At 43.7% G+C, this 16,968-nt stretch overlaps 1 long non-coding RNA gene across 1 annotated transcript in view; it reads left to right on the top strand.

The window, feature by feature from the left end:
* The window catches only part of LOC120401926, a 38,171-nt gene extending 28,410 nt beyond the window's left edge, over positions 1 to 9,761 (top strand). The window contains exon 3 of the long non-coding RNA XR_005596848.1: positions 8,437 to 9,761. This is a non-coding gene — a long non-coding RNA (uncharacterized LOC120401926). The remainder of the gene's footprint in view (positions 1 to 8,436) is intronic.
* The last annotated feature ends 7,207 nt before the right edge of the window (positions 9,762 to 16,968 follow it).

Consider the following 16,968-nt stretch of genomic DNA (forward strand, 5'->3'; position numbering starts at 1 on the left):
TAGTCAGAGTTGAAAACAGGTGCAAAGTCTGACATGAGTACAGAATGTTTATGTAGCTGGTATTTAAAAAGAGAAATGTTATGAACTTCTAAAAATTTTCCCTCCCATTTTTTTCAAAAATTCAAATTTAGAAATAAAAAAAGCCAACCAGCTTCATCCTAAATTTGTGAGACACCTGCAAGGAAAGAGGAAGAAGTGGGAGCCACCCACCAGGAACCCTTAAGATATTAAAGATAGTTAGGGCAGGTTCCGAGGCTGTTTGAGAGAAAAGAGAAGCTGCAGTAAGCACCACTAAGGAAAGCAATTAAAGGTGACATTTATCACACTCCAGGCTGCAGCAATTGGCTTCCTGCCTGCCCCAGAAAAACTGACCTGCAGGTCTCAACTCACAAAACCCAGCATGAAATAAACCCTGCATGGTTTGTCCAGCTCTTGGTTTTAGCAACCACATCACTGAGGAGTAGTACTTGCAGATACAGACTAACACGGCTGCTACTCTGAAACCTATCATTGAGGAGTGTAGCCTTTCCAGTACTTTCTGACTGTGTACAGGAAGAACTGAACAAATTTGAACAGGGAGGTGAACTTTTGGCAAAGAGGAATAGCATCCAAAATAAATATAGATAGGAGCTGACACTCTGGATCAGGGCAATGGTCAATCCATTCTCGGATCCTGCCTCCAGCAGGGGTCAATATTCAGAAGGTGACTAACTCCCATAATGGTCCTAGCTAATTATGGAATCCAGTCAGAGCATTTATACCATGGGTTGGATGTTCCTTGCTGACCCCAGCAGATGATAGGTTTATGCTCTGAAGCTTTGAGATTTGATTACTCTTACGTTAGCTAGCATAGCACTGCATGATATTAGTATTCATAACGTGGTCAAAAAAAACCTTATAAAACTCCAGCCACAGTATTTAACTACATGACCGTCTCTTCAACATATTCTACAGACTGACTTCGTGCTGTGCAGAGGGGTATTTCATTTTATTTTTTCTAAATCTATTGCCCTTTAATTTCATCAGGTGACTGCTTGTTCTCTCTATCCTGCCACACAATCTGGGATGAGAGCCTTCTCCTCTATGGTTCCTGCCACCTGGAGCAGCCTTTCCTGTATCTCTTTGCCTCATTGGTTCTCCATCTCATCTGAAAGCTTCTCCTTTCCCCCTTACCTCTATCCCTTCCCCTCTTTCTCTGCTCTTATTTATCTCTGCAGCTGCACTGCTGGGTTCTGTCGAGCATTTTGGAGATGAAGTTTGCATGACAGTTGGAATACAAAAGAAAGGCCGGTTCCTTTAGCCTTTACTCATGCGAGCATCTCTATTGAAGTCAATGGGACTACTTGTGCGAGCAAGGGTTGCCAGATCAGCTGTGCTTTCTTAAGGAAGAGGTTAAAATTAAGAGTGATCAGTTTCACTATGGCCTTCCTAATGTTATATACTCGCCTTGAGTCCAGAGCACTTGGGAGCTCCACAGACCATGTGGGGCAAAATTAATTTCCATCCCCAGTATGGAGAAATGTGTGTTCAGATAACCACTAAATATGTATGATGGCACTTCTTGCATTAGAGACTTTGCTTCTGTGCCCATAGGGGAGCATGTGTAACCCACACACCTTCTGTGTGTGGTGTTCTGTCCCATCTAGTGGCACCAAGACCACTTAGAGATAGAGATATAAAATAAGTCTGCGCTATAATCTTAGCTAACAGCCAGTTGGCTTTTAGCTCATGCGGTAGAGGCTCATGCATTAAACTCCAGAGGTCCCTGGTTCAATCCCACACGCTGATGACTGGGGTCTGTCAGCATTACACATGCACCCGCCCACTTAGCCTGGAGAGAGACAGCAAGCAGAGTGTTGCCTCCACAGAATATCCCCCCTTTCCCTGACACCCCAGCCCCCCGAAGCCCTTCCTCTGGGATACAGATTTAAGGTTTGGGTGTGAGGGGTGGGAAGTAAATTGCACTTGGCAGCATGTGCAAAAGCCCACATGGCAAAGAGGATTAAATTACTGCTGCTCAAGTCTAAGATTCTTGCAGCAGCTACTGTAGAGGGGGTGTGCTGGCCTCAGAGTCCCTGCTGTCAAGGTGCCACAGGGAGCTGAGGGAACCAGGCAGAAGCACAGGTTCTCTGTGTGGAAGGCCCATGAATCCCCTATGACCTGCAAGAATTTCAGGTGATCTGTGGTTTGAGGGACTAAATGCCTGGCTTCTTCCATGGTAAAGAGTGTGACAGATATGGCAATTTCCTGCAATATTGTGTGCAAACCTTATTGAATTAAGTTTAGGTATCTTGGGAGTTCATTATATCAGAAATGCAAAATTTATGGATTACTGAGAGATTGTATTTTACATCGCTGGGGGGAAAGATTTGGCCAATTGAGACCTTGGAAAGTGTTATGAGCTCCCAAGGACTATTTTAAACAATATGTCAGACAAAACAAAGCTAAGTGGGGTCCCTACGAAATACCTGGGGCAAACTGAATACAAATTACACCCTCTGCCTATATGCAAAGATGCAACCTTTTGAAGCTTTGCTCTGGGGAGGGAGCCACTGTCTGGCTGATTACCTATTCATGGTCTCTGTAGATCAGAGGCCCGAACTGCATAAAGGAATGATTCTCAGATTCATGAGCATGCTTGTTCTGAGATAACAGCTGTTATGAACTTGTGAGCACTGAACAACTCCTTGGTGGGGTCTGAAGAACTGTTTACTGGTTGGAGCCATTGTTGGAGTTGGGGGTGATCTCTGGTAAGCTTATTCATATGCGTGTAGGTTCTTTATTGTTTAGCTGTTTTCTCTGTAATATTTTTACTGTAAGCATAAAGGTGCTTGCTCAGAAAGGGCTGCGTGGTACCTTATACTTATAGGCAATTACACTGTTTATAGCTTCTGAGGAGAAAGCAAAGCAGGCCTGTTTAGGCAGCCTGACTTGCTGGGGGAACTCACAGTGTAGGCAAGTGTCATGGGGCAAATACGCCCCGTTACCCTGGGGCTGGGATAAGGGCATGGTAGCCCGGCAGTTAAGTCTATATGGCTGTCCTCAGCCTCGGGACTGCATGGTCCAATGGTCAGCGCTGATAGGCAAATGGTGAGACAGCAAGACGCCCCTCGGCTTCAGGGCAGCATGGCCCAATGGCCAGTGTCAGCCGGACGCCCCTCAGCTGCAGGGAAGCACAGCCCAATGGCCAGGGTCAGCAGAAAGGGGTGCGGTGGCCACCCCCCAAAGTCGGCGGGGAATCTTCCTGCAATGCTCCAACTGCTGAAGGGATACTGGCTAGTCCCTTCCTAGGCTACTTCCTACTGTGACTCCTGCAGTTGAAGTCAGGGTGTTTTTTGGAGTCTCTTGGCTCCTCAGGCAATGACTGCAATTTCCCTGAGGCACCTGCAGATGCCTGTCAGGGCCTCAGCATCTCCTGCTCCCAAGGTCTGGGATCCCAGCTGCTCCTTGGCTGGAGCCAGCAAGGTGAGTTTTTCCTCCTCAGCAGTCCACCTAGACTGAGCTGGCCTGCTCCCTTTTATATTGCAGCGGCGGTTGAAACATGCCCAGCAGGGTTGAGGGGGTGTGGCTATAGCACCCCCTAGCTTGCAGTGGTTTCCATTATATACAGGGTTTACAGTCTGGTTCAATGGCTCTCTGCACTGCCCTATAAAAATTTGTTCCAGCACCCCAAATATAACCGGCTTTTAAATTGGATATTTAACTCCCATGGCACCCAGTAACTCAAATGCAAAAGGACTGGGGGCGAGGGGGTTGCTTAGTTTAAAAGTGAGGTTGGGGTAGGGGTGTTAATTAATGATTATTTAAGAAAAAGAAGAAACAAAAAGACATGTGTGTCTGAAGTAAAGAAAAATTGAAATTGTCTAACAACGGTTAATCTCTAAGGGCCCTTCCTGCCTTCATGGGAGCGGAGTTTGCTCAGCATCTCATAGGATTAGGCCCTGAGTAAACAGCACGGATTTTCTGCTGACTAGGACTGTGGGGGGAGGTGAGGGGGTGTAAGGGAGGCTATTTCTTGCCAATGCGCTGAAGGCAACAGCAGCTTAAATTTGTTTTTAAATTGGTGAATATAAAAAAGTGGTGAGAGCATTTACACTGTGTATTAACGGAGATAATCATCTAGTGCTGAAGGTCCCCATTTGTCTTTTGTTAAGGCTGAAAGCAAGGAAACATTGCTGCTTCTTCTGTCATCTGCCACCACTGAGAACAGCCTAGCTCAGTGGTGGGCAACCTGCGGCCCGCGGGCCACATGCGGACCATCAGGGTAATCCGATTGTGGGCCGTGAGACATTTTGCTGACGTTGACCATTTGCAGGCATGGCCCCCCACAGCTCCCAGTAGCCACAGTTCGCCATTCCCAGCCCATGGGGACTGATACGAATGGTGTGTGGCTTCCAGTCACTTTTGCAGGCCTGGTAAGAAGAGGAGTCCACAGAGATTAATTGTCTTCTAGCCTGTTTTGAAATATAAGTCAGTCGTGCCATGCCTTTTTTTCATATCGTAAACATTCTTAATTTCCTAAAAGTGAGTGAAACTTGAACAATGTGGGGATTTCCAGGCTCTCACCACAGAGGACTTTCCAGGAAGAAGTAGCACTCTGACCTCCTCCTTTCCCCTACCCAATCTAACTTTAACTTTTAGAGATCTACCGTAAGATTTTCACTCAAATATTGGTAGGATTTTTTGGAACCAATCTGCCTAACTTTTCCCACCCCGCATTTTCTAATTCCCTTTGAACTCATCACCCTAAAAATCCCCTAAATATGATTCAAATGAGTTGTCCTGTGACATCCAGCATCACTATTAGATTCAGAACCAAGCTGTGTAACTTACAAAAGACAATTGTATTATGCAGGGCTTATAAGCAGAGCCTTTGATTGGCTGTTGAACTCACTTTTTAACCTAGAGATCTCAGGGGTACATTGACATTGATGAAAGAAATAACATTACCTGGGTTTGAGCTATTTGAATTTACCCCCTGTTGAAAAGGAACCACTCGAATGCAGAGATTTCTGCACCCCTTGCTCTTGCCAGATGCTGTCTAAAAAGAAGTTGCGAGTCCCATTAAATTGGTGTTTGGAATACAGATTTCCAGACTGCAGATTCTGGAGATACACACATACATAAACAGTGAAATGAAATTAAAAGATGGCAAATTTGAAACTGATACCAGGAAAGATTTTTTTCATGCAATGCATATCTAGGCTATGGAACTCACTGCCACAGGAAGTCACACAAGATTAAGAAAGGCATATAGATGAAAAACAAGACTATCCGGAGTTATCATCAATAAAGCTAACATAATTTTTGGAAGGGATTTTAAACCTCATGCTTCAAAGCTTACACCGGTCTCTGTTAGAGATCAGGATGGGAGCTAATGTAGAGGATAGATTATTCCACATCTGCCTACTTCAAGGTTCTTACACTTTCCTTTGAAATATCTGGTGTTGGCCGCTGTCAGAGAAGAGATACTGTACTAGATGGACCTCAAGTCTGAGCCAGTATGTCAATTCCCATGTATCTCTGTTCACTGTGTGGGCAATAGTCTGACTCAGTAGTCATAGAATTAGTGCTCCTGTCTGGTTTTCTTGAGTTGGAAAGTGATCACCAGGTGGTTTTTTGATATGATCACACTAATAATGTTTGATTTTGAAAGCCTTATGAAAAAGTCCTATAGAATTTAATAGGTTGAAACCAATAGACTTCTACAGAACCAATAGACTTCTACAGAAACGTCTTTCCAAGCCTGTCTCCAGTGTCTAGCCAATTGAATAGAATGCTGCTCTAGAATTCTATAGGTTGTCTTAAAAATTCCACAGAAGGGTAACTACTCTCTTAAATTCTATAGGGCATTTCTGTAAGGGTTTAAACACATGACAGTGAAAAGCCCAAGACTGATAGCTCTGGGGACCCTAGAATAGGTACAGCATGGACAATGACACTGCAAATCTTCCTCAACAACAGTGCATTGGAGAAACCCTACCATAGTAATGTATGGGTAATAATTATACTTAATGCTTTTAAAGGCTCTGAAAGTGAAAAGCACAATGTACAGATCCTTTCACCACTCTGGTGAATCAATATTATTGTTTTCATTTTACAAAAGGGGAAACTGAGGCAGAAAGGTTAAGTGAATAGTTCAAGGAAGCGGTTGGGATTAGAACTCTGGAATTCTAAGATCACTCCTATATACGAATCACTATATAACACTTCACTGTAATAATTAAACCATAATCTGATTTTTGGCCACTGTTGACTTGGTCTGGATTCAAACAAATGGCTTATTCAAAGGCTTTGTATTTCATTACCTACCCCTCGATTCATCCAGTCCCCTTTCTGCTTTATGGCTTAGGGGCTCAGTGATATGATTCAGAGCCTTCCTGCTCAATCTTACTAGTTTAAATTCAACACAGGTTGGCAGTAGCCCAAAAGTTATTACCTAATGACGGCTGTTCCACAGCCCCTGTGAATAAAGTATGTGTGTATACGTGCATGCAGTTAGGGAGCGGGGAAGGAGAGGATATGCTCAGTCCAATTCCCAGTGGACCTGCCTCTTCTAATACATTCCTCATGATATTGGAGAACCAGTCAATTAACCTCTCTCATATTTAACCTTACCCCACTGAGAGATTAGCTGAGCCTCTGCCTCCTTGATGTGAGTTCAGGGTATCAGTGCCAGAAAAGAGGATCATCAACATGCATTTCATCTCACGGATGACTTGAGGAATGTCAAGAGAGGCTGCACTTATTTTAGGTAACATTTCTCACTGCTCTCCAGCTTCCCCATTGTCTTAGCATCAACAGCCATTTAAATGCACTATAAGCTTTCAATATCTTTCCTAACTCAGCGTAAGCAAATATTGATCATGACAGAGATGGTAATTGCATTCATGATAATAGATGGTCCATTGGCTGCACCCATTAAGACTGGTTTAATGACAGAAAAACAACTGTAATTGCCTATTTGGAGAGACAAGGTTGATGTTGGAGCAGATTGGACCCTATTAATAATAGTAAAATCAGTGGTTACATTCGCACCTTTATATTTGTGTATATGCCTTCCACGGAGCCTGAAAGATGTTAGTGAAAGATGTATTGCAGGCTATGGCCTAGTGTAGAATCTTCTGTGTATAAATAAGATTAAAAGGATGAATTGGTGGTCAAAGTACCAGAGGAATGAAGAGGCTGGGTGTGATGTTGCACTCTATATGATTTTATGAAAATATGCTAATGAGTATGAATATAATGTAACTGGAATATGCTTTGTGCAAAAGATCTCTTGTAAGGTATCATTACAAAGTTTATAATCTACTGAGTGTGACCATCCTATTTGTATAAATGTATCACTCTTGTATCTGAAACTAGAAATATACAATATAACTTGAAGGCCTATTGTAATTATGCAAAGTGTGGGCCATTAATGGTGGTTTGGAAACTTGATGGGTCTCATTAACCAGGACAATTGACAGTGGATAGCTCTGTTTGCAGGCAGGCTGGGAGGAATGAAGGCTTGGGGTCTTACAGTTACATGTGATCATGTCACCTGAACTGGAATCCATCTTTAACCTGGTCTTTTCCATTGACAAGGAGGGGTGGGAACCTAGAGGGACAAAGGATTCCTGCCTTATGCAAAAGATGTGTAAGGGGGTGGAACAGAACAAAGGGGAGCCATCATGAGAAATCCCCTAGCTCCCACCTGAGCTGGAACAAGGGCTGTACCCGGGGAAAGGATTGTGCCCAGACTAGAAGGTGTCCAGTCTGTGAAAGAAACTTGTTGAAACAGCTCTGAGGGTGAGATTTTATATGCATTTGGTTTTATTACCGTATTAGACTTAGATTTGCATGTTTTGTTTTATTTTGCTTGGTAATTCACTTTGTTCTGTCTGTTACTACTTGGAACCACTTAAATCCTACTTTCTGCATTTAATAAAATCACTTTTTACTTATTAATTAACCCAGAGTATGTATTAATACCTGGGGGGGGGCAAACAGCTGTGCATATCTCTCTATCAGTGTTATAGAGGGCAAACAATTTGAGTTTACCCTGTACAAGCCTTATATAGGGTAACATGGATTTATTTGGGGTTTAGATTCCATTGGGAGCTGGGCATCTGAGTGTTAAAGACAGAAACACTTCTGTAAGCTGCTTTCAGATTAGGTCTGCAGCTTTGGGGCATGTGGTTCAGATCCCGGGTCTGTGTTGGAGCAGACTGGTGTGTCGGCTCAGCAAGACGGGGTGCTGGAGTCCCGAGCTTGCAGGGAAAGCAGGGGCAGAAGTAGTCTTGGTACATCAGTTGGCAATTCCCAAGGGGGGTTCTGTGATCCAACCCGTCATACTGGGTTCTATGTATTGCTCTGTCACAGGTTTCCTGTAGGGCCATAGATAAATAATTGAGAGTCAAAAGTGGTGTCTAATTTTGGTGCTTCAATTTTTAGGTGCCCACTTTTTAATTCATGGGGCCTGATTTTCAGAGATGTTGCGCACCCATTGCAGCTCCCTTTGACTTTGACCAGGTAAGCAGAATGATCCAGTGGATTTGACACTGGCCTGGAAATCAGAAGACCTAGCTATTACTGCATGACCATCCCCGCTCCCACATCCAGCAGAAGAATTGGCTACATTACATATAACCAAGCACTCAAGCCGCATATATCTGAGCTATAACACAGGGGGACTCAGCCTGGCGTCAATACTGAGTTTCACTGGAGTCCCCGTTGACAACATTGACAGAGACAATGTTCTGTCTGTATAGATGTATATGTCGCTGTATGTAATGTCTATAAGAGGTAATGTTGTATGTTGGATAAAACTGCTTTCAAGGGGGAAGAATCAGAATTGCTCAAACAGGTATCAGATATTAGGTTTTTGGGGACTGGAACTCAGATTTGTTATACCCTGGAGCATGAGGATCTGGGCTCTCTGCCTCCTGTTGCCATGTAGTTCTGAATGGCTCAGCTGTACTGCACAGTGACAAAGATGAAGGGCTAAGCGGCCATGCTTTTCTTATAATACAATTGGTCCCTTTGTCGAGTGCTGATATGGAGACATCTATGAGCAGATTCATACAGATTAAAAGGGAAACTCTGAAAAAACTCGACACGAGTTCCCTATTCTTAAGGGAGAGTTTTATTACTGTGTTCCCTTAATAAATTATGCATTTCCAATATTATTTGCTATTCTGTTATTAAACACTTGGTGTGTATGTGTGTGCGGGGGGATAATATGGGGAAAATACAATTTTAGCCACCATTTACTTTTAGTAAGAATAAAAAAGAGGAAATGACTAGATCTAGTATTCAAGAACATGTCTGTAGTGTTCTCTTTCTGCTAACTGCTGAGCCTCACAATCCATAGCAAGGTATTTGTGAGGACTTGTGTATGTTGATATGTACAGACATTATCAAATTTGACCATAGAAGTCGGCCATTCTGTACATCTTAATAAAGCTGTTTGTCATGGGGGAAATATTGAGGTGGTGGTGTAATCATGACCTTTTCATGGAGAAAAGGTCTAAAAGTCATCACATTTGCTTTAAAAATAGTTTTCATTTACATAAACTTTATCGTCACTTAGAAAAATCAGAGTAAATGTGTACTGTTTCTTTAAATCTATTGCAGGCATTCAGACTGAAGATGTCTGGGGAAGTTTTCTAATGAAACAGAGATAAACAGTAGCTTTAGGCATAATGCTGCATTCATTATTTAAATGAAGTTCCTTGTTTAGAGTTTGTGACCCTTTTATGTAATTCTTTATCATCACATGACAGTGTTTTTTAAAACGATTTCATAATTTGAAAGCAACACAACACTAAATACAATATTTTAAAAAACATAACAACCAGTGTCTTGCTTGTTATACATTGCCTAATTACATACTTTTAGAGTTCTCCTGTCATCTCTATGGACATCTTTATACAAAGCAAAGCAGAAGCATAGTTTGTTGGTAAAAAGGAATTTTCATTCAATAGATGAAAGATCTGGAAATCAAAAATTCAGTTCACACCTCATCGGCATTGGGCTAATGTGAGTTAGTTCAGACGAAGTATGTATGCGGGCTGCAAACACTCTCTGTGCAGGTCTGTTATCTTCAAACATTGGAAACAATTCAAAAATATCTCTGTTCCTCACCATAAAAGTTTTGGCTTTCTGTGGATCAAAACCTCCATGAGATTTGGGGATAAAAACTGTTGCAGGGCTTATTTTAAATGTCTGGGAGATTCATCCACATCATTCCCAATCTTTACTGACCTTTTGCTTAGTTTCTTTTTTTTTATAAGTGTATAAGGTGTTTTCAGTTTCTGTGGGTGTACAAGGAGCAAGGTCTTGCAGATAATCAAAGCAAGGCATGATTGACATTTTAAGGACTTTGTTAAGCTGTCCATAACTTTTCTAACATACAGTTCTAGAACTTTACAGTTTTCTCTAAGTCCTTGGTCCCATCCCACCAATGTCCTTGGGAATGTAGAACTGATTTTCCACTGCTCTGCATCTTGTGCACTCATTTATCCCTGTGTAAACTGGCCATAAACATTACCAAGCAGCGGCGGCTCCAGGCACCAGTGCTCCAAGTGCGTGCCTGGGGTGGCAAGCTGCGGGGGGTGCCCTGCCAGTCTCTGCGAGGGTGTCAGTCAGGCAGCCTTCGGCGGCTTGCCTGCAGGACCCTGGTCCCATGAATTTGGCGGCAATTCGTCAGCGGGTACACCAAAGACGCGGGACCATCGGACCTCCCTCAGGGAAGCCGCCGAATCCACGGGACCAGGGACCTCCCGCAGGCGCGCCACCGAAGGCTGCCTGACTGCCATGCTTGGGGCAGCAAAAAAGCTAGAGCCGCCCCGCTACCAAGTCAGAATGGTAGAAATGTAGTCACATTTTGTACAGATATAAATGGCTGCACAAGGTGCAAGAGCGAATCAAGTGTTGACTTCAAGGTATTGTCTGTAACGGTCAGGAGTATTGCCTGAAACCAACTGTTCCACCACATACGGCCAGTGTTGGGAGTACATCTGAGGACACATCCTGTTACATCTAGAAAGACACAGAACCTTCCTTTTTTTGCTAGGCATGCAGTGAAGCAACATATAACTCTTAGTCTAGGTCACTTGCTTTTGAAAAAAAGTTTTTCTCCATTGGTCACCAGCAAGAATGAGTAGATGTACTGTGTACTTGGCATGAACAGGATTTGGGAACATAGAGTTCTCATTTTCCAAGCTGGTGAGCAATCAAATCTCTAATTGAAGACAATGGGAGCAGTGACAGGTGTTCAGCATCTCTTGACAGTCAGGCCTTAGGCCAATAAAATTAGGGAGCTAAATAAGAGTGGCCCGATCGACAACGGTGCTGATCATTCACAGCTTCCACTGAAATCAGAGGAAGTTTGCTGGTGAAAAATCTCAGAAAAATCAGACCCTTGACATAAGTGTCTAACTGTAGGCGCCTAAATTTGACAGTGTTGATCACAGGTTTCAAGTATCTTTGGAATGCTTTAAGCAGGTATGTAGCACTGTCAGGAATAAAAACCTGATACATTATTTTGATTATCCGAGCGTCTATTACAGCTTTACTTACAGGCTTAAAATTAACAGGTTCAAGCATCACACAGTTCTGTAGGTTACTTTGGACTCCAAGTAGTTAAGAGTCATCACTGCAATCAACACTAAGCATCACGAGCACATTACACATATATCTGTCCATAGCATCAGTTGTTTTATCACATAGGAAAGAAAGTCCTCTACAGTCAACCAACCTGTCCTTGTTGTCTAAGTTGGCCAGTCTCAAAAAGTGCTGGCAAATACAGAATTTGCATTTGACAAGGTATGAGACTAAACCCAGTTTCTTTTACATTGCTTTCCAGCAGGGCTGGATTAACTCTCCTCTGGGCCTGGGGCTATTCGATTTTGTGGGGCCCCTGTATAGAAGTCTTTCCCCTAATTTAAAACAAAATGATCACAATTATGGAATTGAGGCTATTAATGCTATACTAAAGTTGCCTTTTAATTAACATAAAGCTGTTCTGTGGTTACATTTCAGTCTTAAAACATGTAGAATATAGTTAAGTTAATTCAAAATAGTCTACTTCTTACTTCAGAACAGCTGTTATATTATTTTCTTTCTGGGAGGGAGTTTGGGTGCAGGAGGAGGCTCCAGGCTGGGGCAGAGAGTTGGGGTACAGGTGAGGGGTGCAGGCTCTTGGAGGGAGTTTGGTGCAGGGGGGGATTTTGACCTGGGGCAGGGGGTTGGGGTGAATGAGAGGATGCGAGGTGCAGGATCCATCTGGGAGGTGCTTACCACTGGTGGCTCCTGGCCAGTAGCACAGCAGGGCTCAGGCAGGCTGCATGCCATGGCCCCACGCCGCCCCCGGAAGCAGCTGGCTGCTAGCACGTCTCTGTGCACCCCTCGGGGGACGGGGATAGTGTGTCTCTGTGCGCTGCCCGTGCCCACAAGTGCTGCCCCCACAGTGTTCCTGGTCAATGGGAGCTGAAGAGATGGTGCCCCTGTGTTAATCCGGCCCTGCTTTCCGGGTGTTTGGTTGATCTGTCAAGTGGACAGCCAATGTCACTACTGCTCTCTGTCAAAGTGCTTGGGAGTGACTCACCTCTCCCTAAGGACACAGTTAAGAGCCTGTGGAGTCACTGAGCTGTGGAGAGTAGGCAGTCATACAGAGAGAAACCAGAGGCACCCCCTACATTCAGTGGAGTATTGTTCTGTAGCCAACCTACTGATTCTGCTGCATGCCCCTAGAATGCGCCTCCTGGAGATAGGTCACAGACCCGGCGTGCAGCATCTCTATAAGGGGAGCCTGGGCACTGAGAAGCTTACAGTGTCAGCCCTACTGGGGCGGGGGTGGGGGGACACACCTTCCGATTGGCTGTTTTCCCCCTATTGCCCCACCTCCTGGGCGAACAACAGCCAATAAAAAGCTGCTGCAGGAAGCAGGCAGCACTCCCTGGACCCCATCCCCTCAGGAGCCAATACCAGTTGAATGGGAGTGAAAAGACCCCAGTTGCTCAGGGCCGCTCCACCCGCTGGTGCAAGCAAAGGCGTGGCTTTTGTGCGCCTTGCTGCAAAACCCAGCCTGGGAAGGGGAAGAGGGACCCCCTGCATCTCTCTCAGGCCTGGGTGGAGGAGATGCAGAGCCCCAGGAGTTTCAGGAGAAGCAGAAGTGAGGCTACAGGGTAGAGTAGAGGGTAGGGTGAGGGCTGGGCAAATGGGATAGATGTCCCACCTTTTTCAGCCCCCTTAAGCACTACTGCCTCAGCTCTGCACCCCACTCACCAACAGTTTCTAAAGTCTCCTCCCTGCAGTCATGTGCCTGGGGGCTTGTGACTCATTCTTTCACTGCAGTGCTTGACTCAGCAGTACATTAGCTCTGTGGACAGTAGGTGAGACCCCATGACTATTTTTTGGGTGGAAAGTGGGGAAAAATCATGGATGGGTCTGTGATCGTTTGACCAAAAAATTGCCCCAGGATGGTCAGATGTAAATACTTGCCTGAGTTGCTGCTGGTAGTACCCGAAGGTGATTTTCACTCAAACTATTTCTACATTGGTGTCATAGGTCATATGTGTTCTTAAAGCAAATTGAGTCTTCTCAGTGTACTTGTTCCACTCTAAGAGAGTGAGAGGTTTGAGTATCACAGCTTGTATGGAATCCAGAAATTGTTTCATCAGTTGCTGATGTGCTTCACAGTCCTGGAAAAAAGAACTGACTTATCTTATTCATCAGAAATTATTGCCTGCCTTGAATATGCACTGTGCTGCTTTCGTGTAGAGCAGAAGAATTAAGTCAAGCAGCTTGATTTTCAGGACGGGCTGATTCTTTAAGCCATTGTTCATGTCAATAAGAATAGGATCAGACCCTAATGTTGGACCAAATTCATCCCTAGTGTAACTTTTTTGACTTTGTGGTATAACGCCGTCAAATCTGGATGAGTGGGTGCTCTTTAAGAAACAATATCCTTGAAGATTACCTCTCTAGTATCTGTGAAACTGGAATGTTCCTAATTTGACTAGTGGTCTTGATATTTTGGCCATCTCTGAAAATACCATGAAATGGCCCCCTTTCCTCTCTCACAATCATCTCATTCCAGGGCAAGTAAATGTTTGTGCCTGGATATTGATCATCTATGCAAACTCAGGGAAGCTATCCTACTGATGATGATTTTCCTTATTGATGATGTGACTGAGTCTACAACAACAAAGTCTGCAGCACAGACAAGTGCAGTTTCAATGTGCCTTTAGTTGGGTTACAGAATTCTTCATCCACACTAATCTGTCCCTTAAAATCACTTCCTATCCATATCCTCTCTACCCTCTCTTTGAGCATGCCTGCCTCCAAATAGATCCACACATCTCCTCTGGCTTTAAATCCAACCCACTGCACTGTGGCCCAGTGAAGCAAGGAGATTTAAAATGCAAGGACACTTAAAATGCCACTGTTGCACTTTAATGAAGATGTGCTAAGCTCATGGGAGAGAGTGCTCCATTGGTATAGTTAATTCACCTCTCTATGTGGGGAGTTAGGTCAGTATAACTACATCACTGAGGGGCATACATTTTTCACACCCCTGAGGGTACGTCTACACTACCCGCCGGATGGCGGGTAGTGATCGATCTATCAGGGATCGATTTATCGTGTGTAGTGTAGACACGATAAATCGATCCCCGATCGCTCTCCCATCGACTGCTGAACTCCAGCAGTGCGAGAGGCGGAAGCAAAGTCGATGGGGGAGCCGCGGCCGTCGATCCAGCACTGTGAGGATGCGAAGTAAGTAATTTTAATTCGATCTAAGATATGTCAATTTCAGCTATGCTATTCTCATAGCTGAATTTGCATATCTTAGATCTATTTCTCCCCCTCCCCCGCCCCCAGTGCAGACCAGACCTATGTGATGTAGTTATACCGATATAGGCCTGTAGTGTAGACCAGACCTTACAGACGAGGTAAAATTATCAAATATTCCTACCCTATTTTACATCACACCAAAGATTAAAAAATGCAAGATTTGAAACACAAACAATGGTGGCATTTTTCCATTCTGAATGGGCTAGTCTATTTTACTCAGTTCTTTTGTCCCAGATCCTGTATGTCTTGTTTAACAGCCTGAGGCATGTTCATCATTTATTTGTTTTTCCTTAATGACCAACTATTGTGCTCATGCACCCTGCTGCTGGGTGATATTAACAATCAGTGGTTTACTGCTGACACTTGAAAATCTGGGCATTAAGTGGGAGATTAAAATTGTCAATCAAAGGCGCCTGCTTACATCTCTGACTTACTCTGTCCCTAATACCAAACATAGAACAAAAGAATGCTTGAGTCATTCAGGAAGAGAAGGGATGAGTTTGGATGAAGGTGGAGCAATCTTGTATACGAAGGGTGACCAATCCTTATTTTCCTTGAACTGTGCCAGGGATGTATAAAAAACAGTGATTAAATGCAATATCAGCTGAAAGAGCAGCAGCTTGGCAGGAACTGAGCACCAGTTTGTAGTCATGCTCTTAATTAGAACACAAACATTGTCAAATAGTAACATTATCACCTATAATTGGTCCAACAGAACGAAACAGTAATTGTGACATTAGCAGCCAGATTGCTTTCAGGAAGGATCTTTGTTCAAAATGGAAACACACTAATTGCCATAATGAGATAGATGAAAGAATGAATGTAGTGAGAGATGCTATTATACTTTATCCCAGTGCATGGAAATCTACTGTAGCTCCAATTAAAAGGCAGGTGTTTTATGCGGAGTGGTGAAAAAAATAATGTGCATTGTTAATTCACAGCTTCTTTCTTTGGGAGTTAGAATAGCTACACAAAGCATAGCGAAGCCAGATACTGCTTTCTATTACATCAGTGTAAATTTGGAGTACCTCCACTGAAATCAATGGAGGTGCGTCAGCGTAAATCCCCCCACCTCCACACACAAAGTACAAGACCTGGATAAACAGTCTTCTCTCACTCTTACTCTTCTTCAGAAGTCTCACTCTTCTGACCACTGATAAGGTGACTAATAATAAATTTTTAGAAACAGCAAATGCTCTTGTAAGGCCCAAGGATGAGAGATTTGCCTGAATAAGAAAATGTAGAATTGGGCCCTTAATTTGTTCCTTCTCAGTCCAACACATCTAAACAGGCATTTCAGCTTCAGCAACCAGTAAGGACTGAATGTATGCAGTGTTTTACATGCCACATACAGAGGGACTGTTAGCTGTCTGCTCAATGAGGTTATATCTTTGCTTCTATAGCCCCTAGAACAATTCAGAATGCCATATCCCATTGCAAGCTCTTGTCCAGTTTGTTGAGTGCTGTTGTCTCCCTAATTGTCCCCTATGCTGGGTACTAAAAAGGTGACCACTATGCTGCTTTGAAATGTGCACATTCTCTGATTATTCGAGAGAGAGAGAGAGTGTGTGTGTGTGTGTGGCCTGGTCTACACTAGGCGCTAAAATTTTTTTTTTAGAAAAAACCGATTTAACCAAAAAAAAACACACACACTAGGAGGCACCTTATCGATTTTTTAATGGCTTTAAAAACTGTTACCCTCTCTCCTAGAAGGAGAGGTAGTACCGGTATATCATATATCATATCGGATAGTGGTTAGAGTGACGGTATGATCGACGTATTGGCTCCTCCTCTAGTGCCACAGTGCAGTGCTGGACGCCGCACCCTGGACCGCAATCTGAACTCGGAGGAAAAAGAAAAAAGAACAATTGAATATTTTTTTTTTTTTTTGGCTGCCCGCCGGGCACAGCGATCAGCAGGGGGTGATGCGAAAATAAAAATAAAAAAGAGCTCCCGCATGGACCATGCATGATCGCTGTAAGGGCAGGCAACAAAACGTATCAGCGCGCATAGAGAAGATGAAATTCAAAATTTTTTTAATTAAAAAAGACCAGACAGCAGCCATAGCAGGAGCTCACAGCAGCACAAGCGAATGGAAGCGTGAAGAAAGAAATGGATGAATGATGC

The sequence above is a fragment of the Mauremys reevesii genome, linkage group 3 (genome assembly GCF_016161935.1).
Source record: "Mauremys reevesii isolate NIE-2019 linkage group 3, ASM1616193v1, whole genome shotgun sequence".
Taxonomy (NCBI): domain Eukaryota; kingdom Metazoa; phylum Chordata; order Testudines; family Geoemydidae; genus Mauremys; species Mauremys reevesii.